Genomic DNA, 8,856 nt, shown 5'->3' on the forward strand with positions numbered 1-8,856 from the left:
ATGCCATCCTGACAACTCAATTCATATTTGCAGGGAAATAATGGTTTCATTTACTTGAAGTCTGGCTTGTTTAGCCATCCTGTAAGTATCCAGTCTCTCACTTTAGACAGAAGCGGATCTTGATTGGTCCAGTTCCTGATCTGTTTTGCGCAGACGGGCAATGTGTCTAAGAACTTCAATGCAAGGATGATTCCTTGGGGTACAGGAGTACACACAACGTTTTCTTACATGGTTAGGTGGCTAAGAGCGTTCGCGTTCGCTATGTGTATCCCAGGTCGGTGCTTGAAGTGTATTCGTAGGTGGACAGAATTAAGGCCCATCGCTGAGTTCTTGCCGAGGCTGTTGGTGGGATAGCCTTGTCTTCTTTGAAAAGGCTGAAAGGCAGTTTATGATCGGAGACGATAGTAAAGTACCTGCCATGTAAGTACAGGTGGAATTTTCTAAATCCGAAGACTATTGACAGTCCTTCATTCTCAATCTGCGAATAACTTTTTTTGGCCACTGAGAGGGTTCTTGATATGTAACCTATTGGCCTCTCAGAGCCTTTGTCCATTTCATGGGATAACACTGCACCAACACCATATGGAGAGGTGTCGCAGGTCAATATCAATTCTATAGTTGGGTCAAAGTGCACTAACAAGGTTGAGGAGTGCAGCAGTTGTTTTATTCTGTTGAAGGCTTCCTCCTGTGGAGCCTTCCAGGATCAACGATGGTGTTTCTTCAGCAGTATGTGCAAAGGGCCAGTACAGTCGATAAGTTGGGTAAAAATCGCCTGTAGTATTTTACCATCCCTAAATGTGATTTGAGTTCAGTGATATTTGTGGGGGAAGGTGTCTCCTTTATCGCCTTAACCTTTTCTTCCACTGAGTGTAACCTTTGTGTGTCTACACGGTGCCCCAGATAGGTAACCTCGGTGGCTTGGAAAGTGCATTTCTCCTTTTTTAAGCAAACTCCCACTTCCAGAAATCTTTTTAATACCTCCCATAAATTTGCTAAATGCTCGGCCTCTGTTGATTCAGTTATGAGGACATTGTCAAGCTATACTTCAGCCCATGGTAGTCCCTGTAGCAGACTCTCCATCGTCCTTTGAAATATTACACATGTCGAAGACACGCCAAAAGGGAGGCAGGTATATTGAATAGGCCTTTGCGTGTGTTTATTGTGACATATCCCAGGGATGTGTTATCTAACTCGAGTTGCTGGTATATGTGTCTCATATCCAACTTAGTGTAGGATCGACCTCCTGCCAGCTTTGCGCACAGGTCTTCAATTATTGGAATTGGATATTTATCCAACTTGGCAGCTTGTTAGCTTATAATCACCGCAAATGCAGATGGTCTTATCCGGTTTCAGTCATGGACGACAGGTGCTGCCCTTTCCAAAAATTGAACCAGCTGTATGATGACTAGTTCCTCCAACCTGTTTAACTCAGCATCCACTTTTTCTGTTGAGGCATATGGTGCGGACTTGCCTCAAAAAATCGGGGAGTTGCCTCTGTATCAACATAAATCTTGGCTTGCAGGCCTTTGATTTTTCCTAATTTGTTGCGAAAGATGCTGTCGTATTTTTTTCAACTTGAAAACCTGCACTTGAAAATTCTCGGACCAATTGAACTTGATTTTTTTTAGCTAATCATGGCCCAGAAGGCTTAGTCCTTCCCCAGTCACTATTATTACTGGGAGCAGGGCTGACTGCTGCCCATAGCTCACAGGCACCATGGCGGTGTCTTTTACTTATATTGCTTCTCCCGTGTAAACCTTCAACTGGGCAGAAGTTCTCTCCAGGTTCAAGGGTTGGGTACCTTCTCTCAGCTATTGTAACATGCGCTCACCCATCACTGTGGCTGATGCCCCTGTATCTTCCTCCATAACTCGGGGCTTCCCATTCATGTGGAGTGTGACAGTAATAGGCTCTGCCTTGACTGCTTTAAGATTAAGAGAGTGAATATTAGAATCAGTTACTTCAGGCTCTTTCACGTTATGTACTTCTAACTTCTTTAGCTGGCTGGTTACTTAGCAGTCTGGATTTAGCTCTGCACTGTTTAATCAAATGTCCTCTTTTGCAACAGTGATAGCACTCAGCCTCCTTAAATCTACTCGCTTCAGCAGTGTAGTTACCCCCACATCGGTAACATTTCAACTTCAGGTTCGCTGTCTGATTGCCTCCAGTATATATTTTCTGATTTCTGGGTGATTGGAAATGATTCCCGCTTCGCAGCTGCTTCAGCGGTTTAAGTGCCACGCCTGGCTGCAGGTTCCTGCCCTAACTGGTAAATGGTGCCATTTTGCAAGCTCTGTAGCTCCTGCAAATCTTTTTCAGCGCTTTCCATGGTCTGCACTATCTCTATTGCTCATTTAAAAGTTATATTGACTTCTGCAAGCAATCGGCACTGAATGGCATTGTTGTGCACGCCACAAACTAACAGATCCCGCACCATGTCATTCAAGGTTGTTCTGAAATCACAATGCTCTGACAATTGCTTCAACCTAGCAATATAAGTGTGATTGATTCACCTGCGGCTCTCATCCTTGTATTAAATTTGAATCTTTACATAATGAACAATGGTTTGGGATGAAAATGGCCCTTCGCTAAGTCCACAAGCTCACTGATCGATTTGGAGTCAGGTGCACTTGGGGCTGTGAGACTGCGAATAAGGTTGTCGGTTTGACTCTCACAGATGCTCAAGAAAATTGCTTTGTGCTTTTCCTCCTCCCCTATTTCATTGGCCTGGAAATAAAACCCAAGGCACTCAATGTATCGACTCCAGTCCTCTGTGGAGTCAAATGTGTCAGTCCTCCCGAAGATAGGCATCTTGGTGAGTATATATATTTTTTCTTTCTTTCCTTCTTTAAACAAGATGCTCACAGTTGAAGGGCGAGAGGCAGAGCCAGGATCATTTATCCTCGCCACCAGAAGTACTATCGGGAGGCTTCTTTAGTTGAAAAATTAATCTTATTTACAGAGTTGTTGGATTAGCTGCCTGTTACTAGCAAGGCTACACCACACTCCCCCAAGCTAGGAAAATTCCGCCCCCTTATGAAATTCCCTGTGCTCGGTGTTGATTGGCTGTTCTGACCACGTGACCCTTAGTAAGGCTGGCCTTAAAGCAACAAGCACCATATGCTCCTTACAGAGAACTTTACGAAAATGAAAAACAAAAGGTGAAACGGTCAACAATAAGATCGTTCTTCTCATCCAAATCACCCACATCAACACCTGCATCAGCCATGTCACCCACTCGATCTACATCCACTCTCAAGTAAAGTATGGTACCTGTACTCTACTGTACAGTACCTGTAGTGTGATTTGAAAATTATACTACATGTACGTACTGTACTGCATTCTGTAATTGATAGGTTTTAAATTGTTCCTGTTTTCTTGTGTTGACAAACTTTTTCTTCAGTAAAATTGTCTTCAATGTACTGTACAGCAATGTACTGTGATTTTTAAATTGTGCTACTGTATTCTGTAATTGAAAAGTTTAAAATTGTATTTGTTTTGTCGACAAACAGTTTTTTCAGCAAAATGGTCTTCAATTTAATCAAAAAAAAAGTTTTTATTGATTCCATTAATGTGAAAATGTGAAACTTGGGGGTGGTTGGAAAATATCTAATTCAGTTTTATTGTAAACTGTGTTCACAATTCGCAATTTCACCCTTCACGAGGTCTTGCAGGAATGGAACCCCTACGAACGGTAGGGTTTTTAAAAATTCAATCACGGGATGTGGGTTTCGCTGGCTGGGCCAGCATTTATTGCCCATCCCTAGTTGCCCTTGAGGTGGTGGTGAGCTGCCTTCTTGAATCGCTGCAGTCCATGTGGTGTAGGTACACCCACAGTTCTGTTAGGGAGTTCAAGGATTTTGACCCAGCGACAGTGAAGGAACGGCAATATATTTCCAAGTCAGGATGGCGAGTTACTTGGAGAGGAACTTCCAGGTGGCGGTGTTCCCATTTATCTGCTGCCCTTGTTCTTCTAGGTGGTAGTGGTCGTGGGTTTGGAAGGTGCTGTGTAAGCAGCCTTGGTGAATTCCTGCAGTGCATCTTGCAGATGGTGCACACTGCTGCTACTGTGTGTCGGTGGTGGAGGGGGTGAATGTTTGTGAATGTGGTGCCAATCAAGTGGACAGCTTTGTCCTGGACAGTGTCCAGCTTCTTCAGTGTTATAGGAGCTGCACTCATCCAGGCAAGTGGGGAGTATTCCATCACATTCCTGACTTGTGCCTTGGAGATGGTGGACAGGCTTTGAGGAGTCAGGAGGCGAGTTACTCGTCACATGATTCCTAGCCTCTGATCTGCTCTTGTAGCCACAGTATTTATATGGCTAGTCCAGTTCAGTTTCTGGTCAATAGTAACCCCCAGGATGCTGATAGTGGGGTTTCAGTGATGGTAATGCCATTGAACATCAAGGGGCGATGGTTGGATTCTCTTTTTTTGGAGATGGTTATTGCCTGACACTTGTATGGCGCAAATGTTACTTGCCACTTGTCAGCCCAAGCCTGGATATTGTCCAGATTTTGCTGCATTTGGACATGGACTGCTTCAGTATCTGAGGAGCCATGAATGGTGCTGAACATTGTGCAATCATCAGCGAACATCCCCAATTCTGACCTTATGATGGAAGGAAGGTCATTGATGAAGCAGCTGAAAATGGTTGGGCCTAGGACACTACCCTGAGGAACTCTTGCAGTGATGTCCTGAAGCTGAGATGACTGACCTCCAACAACCACCACCATCTTCCTTTATGCTAGGTATGACTCCAACCAGCGGAGAGTTTTCCTCCGATTCCCATTGACTCCAGTTTTGCTAGGGCTCCTTGATGCCACACTCGGTCAAATGCTGCTGTGATGTCACTCTCACCTCACCTTGGGAGTTCAGCTCTTTTGTCCATTTTTGAACCAAGGCTGTAATGAGGTCAGGAGCTGAGTGGCCCTGGTGGAACCCAAACTGGGCATCAGTGAGCAGGTTATTGCTAAGCAAGTTCCGCTTGAGAGCACTGTTGATGACCCCCTTCCATTACTTTATTGATGATCGAGAGTAGACTGGTAATTGGCCGGGTTGGATCTGTCCTGCTTTTTGTGGACATACCTGTGCAATTTTACATATAGCCGTGTAGATTTGACTGTATTCACAACACGAGCTATGCAATGCATTACATAATTATGGTTTTGATAATTCAATAACAAGTATCATTTTCCAAAAGTATTAATAATTAACAAGCATGGTCTTTTATCTTTAAGTGGGCTTTTCCTTTCATATTACACAAAATTATTTTTGATAGCTCAAAACTGGAAGTCTGAATATTTGAAGCTTAATAATTTTATATTCCTCACTATCATTTATGTAATTAGGAGCAATTGGCAAACTATGTGCAGAATATCGCGTGATATTTCAATTGGCGGGTGCACGCGGGAGTCGGCAGTGCGCCCGCCGACAATTAACAGCCCTATTAAGAGCATTAAAGTAATAATTAAATGCAATTTTTCACTGCCCATCCAACCTTACGGTTGGTGGGCAGGTGTAAAAGCCAAGCGGCCAATCATTAAAAATTTTCAAATTATTTTGTAACATGTCCCTGCTCATGTGACAGATTGCAACACACACATGATGTTAATGTAGAAGTTGAAATATCATGAAACAACTTTTATAAAAATTATTTTTTAAAAAGCTAGTAATTAATCATCTTCTTCAGTTATCTGCCTAATGGTTGGTCCAACCCACAGCGCCACAATAGGTAGGGTGAATTCACCCTAGCCAGAAAGGGGATCGAGCCCCATACTCTTGGCACCAATGTGATCCACGCCAGCTGTCCAGACAACTGAGCCAACCAGCTCCCCAAGGAGTGTGAATTGCTGTGGCAACATACAATTCTACATGCATGTTGTCGCCTAGAGCAATGGATAGTGATGGTAGAGGCTCCAATTTCTTTCCATCACATGCTGACCAAGAATCTCTCTTGCTCTTGCCATCTGCCATTGGTCTATGTTGTGAGGATTTACAGGTTGATATTCAACCTGATTGCTGTACCTTCCTTGGTCATCAAGTCCTGAGAGTGGGACTTGAACCCAGAGCTTCTGGCTCAGGTGACAAGACCTTCCTAATTAATCTTAATTGAGACATTTAACAACACTCCACAAATACCTTTTCAGGGCCAGACCTGTTGTTCTGCAATACTTATTGCTCAGATTGCCATTAAAAACCCAGTTACACCTGATTGAAGAAGGCGTAACTGTTTATGAGTCTTCCAAAAGTGATCTGACAGCAGAAAAGGGGAAGTTCTCATCACATGAATTGATTCCAATGATTGCTGATTTGGGGTTGGGGTAAAGGGGATCCACAGCACTACTTGTTGTGGAGTAGTAAGTGACAGACGGCAACTTCAGGATTTCAGTGTTAATCTGCCCATGCATTAAATCCTCAAGTTGCAATTAGTTTCAGAGAGATAACGATGGCAAACACGGACAGTTGGCCATCCAAAACCCCTGCTAAATCCCATATTCTTTAGTACAGGAGTACTTTGAGTTGTGGCATTGATTCTAATAATACCTGTAGTTTTTCTATTTTTTCTAGTATCTTGGAGTTGTTGCTTGTCCATTTAACCCTGTGATCGGCTCAGATATTGTTGCCAAATCTGCCAAGTTCTTGTTTTTTGGAATCTCTGTCTTACACAATCATTTATTTGTGGACTACAACTCTAGATTCTTCAAAATCTTCTGTTTCTATGATTTGCAGACCATTAAGATTGATTTAACTTGCAGCTTTAACTACAGGAACTTCTGCCATGGGCACCTTCCTCATTTAGTGATTTATAACTCAAATTACTAAATGCCACAATTATTTAATCTTGATATAATGATTCAAGTACAGTGTTACTGACATTTGTACTAGCTAGGAGGCTGTGCTGTCCAAATCTGAGAACTATCTCTGTGCTTTACTCATGATAGAAAAGCTCAAAGAATCTTCACTATTTTGGAAATAGAGTTTTAACTGAACATTCAAAGCAGATCACTGTAGAAATCTAGCAAACTGACTACATTATTTCCTTCAAAGTATATAAATCAATAGTCAGAATTTTATCCTTGCTTCTATTTTCTTGTGTTGAAGGCTGTTATAATTAGCTTGTCTTCCTTAGTCAACCTATGTTATCCCCTTCTCAATAATCACATAGCTATGTAAATATCTGCTATCTACCTCAATTTGCATCAATTCATTTTTGTACATAAGGGCATGCTAAAAGATATAAACCAAGCCCTTTAACAGTAGACGCAAAAACAAACTGGTCAAAATTTGAGTGAATCGTCATTAAATATTCTGTAATGGAAATATTTAAATCTAGTGGATCAAATGTGCTTTTGTGAGGCACATTCCCCAGTTTACTTTTATTGTCTTTCTCTTAGATTCAGTGAGAAGAATTTATTAGTGTATATGGGCAGAATTTTCTGCTTGACGTGCAGGGGGCGGGCCCCGCACGTCAGCTCATAAAATGACGCACAGTGACACCAGGCGAGCGTCCCAATGTCACCGCATGCCATCGCGATATTTCGCTGGCCGGGCGTGCGATGAAGTTTGATGTGCACCTGCCATTAATTAACGCGCTAGTTAAGGCCCTTTATTCGTCAATCGACGCCGATTTTCAGGCACCCATGCAATCTTCGGCTCGGTGCACGGGCGCAATGGGCAGGCGGGTAAGAGACTTTTTAATAAAACTCATCCACGGGCGGGATAAGAGGGCTCAGTGGGGTTGTCAATCTGGTCTGTGAGTATTTATTGCAGAAAGTTTTTTAAACTTGCCTGTGTGATTGTTAGCAGTTCAGCATGAATTCCAGCAGCTTTCTGTGTATTTTGAACCTTCAGGTCAGCACTCTGCAGTCAGGAATCTTTATCGGGCCTGCAGCTTTCTGGAGGCCTCCCTTTAGCCTGGGGATGGGTTCTGACATGTCCACTGGAGGTAGCTCCTCTGAGGAGGAAGGGAGGGCTAGAAAAAGGAGGAGGCCAGGAGTGCACAATCAGCCTCCAGGGAAGCCACCTTTGGGAGTACAGGCGCAGGCACAAGGGGCGCAGGGCCAAGAGTTAGTCCAAGGTGGAAGGGGCCGCAGAAGATGCCACTATCCTGCTGCCAGGGTATACAGACGGCGAAGCAGCTACCTCAATATGACTGAGGTGCAGTGCCGAAGGAGGCTCCGACCGTCTAGGGAGACAGTCAACTACATCTGTCAGATGATTGGCCCCGAGATCTCTTCTAACTGTGTGGGCAGACACCCCATGCCAGCGGCTCTGAAGGTCACAGTTACCCTCAACTTCTATGCCTCTGGCTCCTTCAAGGGCTCGGTGGGTGATCTTTGCGGTGTCTCCCAATCAGCTGTGTACACTTGTGTCATGCAGGTCATAGATGCTCTGTTCAGGCATGCATTGGCTTTCATCCATTGCGAGGAGGCTGCCAGGCCTTCTTTTAAACAGACTGCCGAGCCGCCAGTCTGTTTCGCCATTGGACCCAGCAGTCTGTGCACGCCCGCCACAGCCCACACACTCCCGCTATCCATGGGAGTCGGAAATGCGCCTGGCAGGCCTTAATTGGCCTGCCCACGCAAAATGGCGGTGCGGCCCCGATCGTGGATGTCGATTGGGTCCGCGCCCACCTGCGTCTGCTCCTGCTCTGCCTGCCTGCCAAACGGAAAATTTTGGCCTATGTTACATTGTGTTACGTAAAATTTAAGTTCTTGAGCTGTCTCTCCCAGCTATTATTTATATTCCTTGCCCTCTCTGGTTTTTATTAATGCTTCCTATTTTGTTTAAATGCATCCTAAACTAACTATATCGTATTTTAACCTCAGTGAGTGGTTTGTTTAACTGGTCACATTC

The sequence above is a fragment of the Cetorhinus maximus genome, chromosome 11 (genome assembly GCF_964194155.1).
Source record: "Cetorhinus maximus chromosome 11, sCetMax3.hap1.1, whole genome shotgun sequence".
Taxonomy (NCBI): Eukaryota; Metazoa; Chordata; class Chondrichthyes; order Lamniformes; family Cetorhinidae; genus Cetorhinus; species Cetorhinus maximus.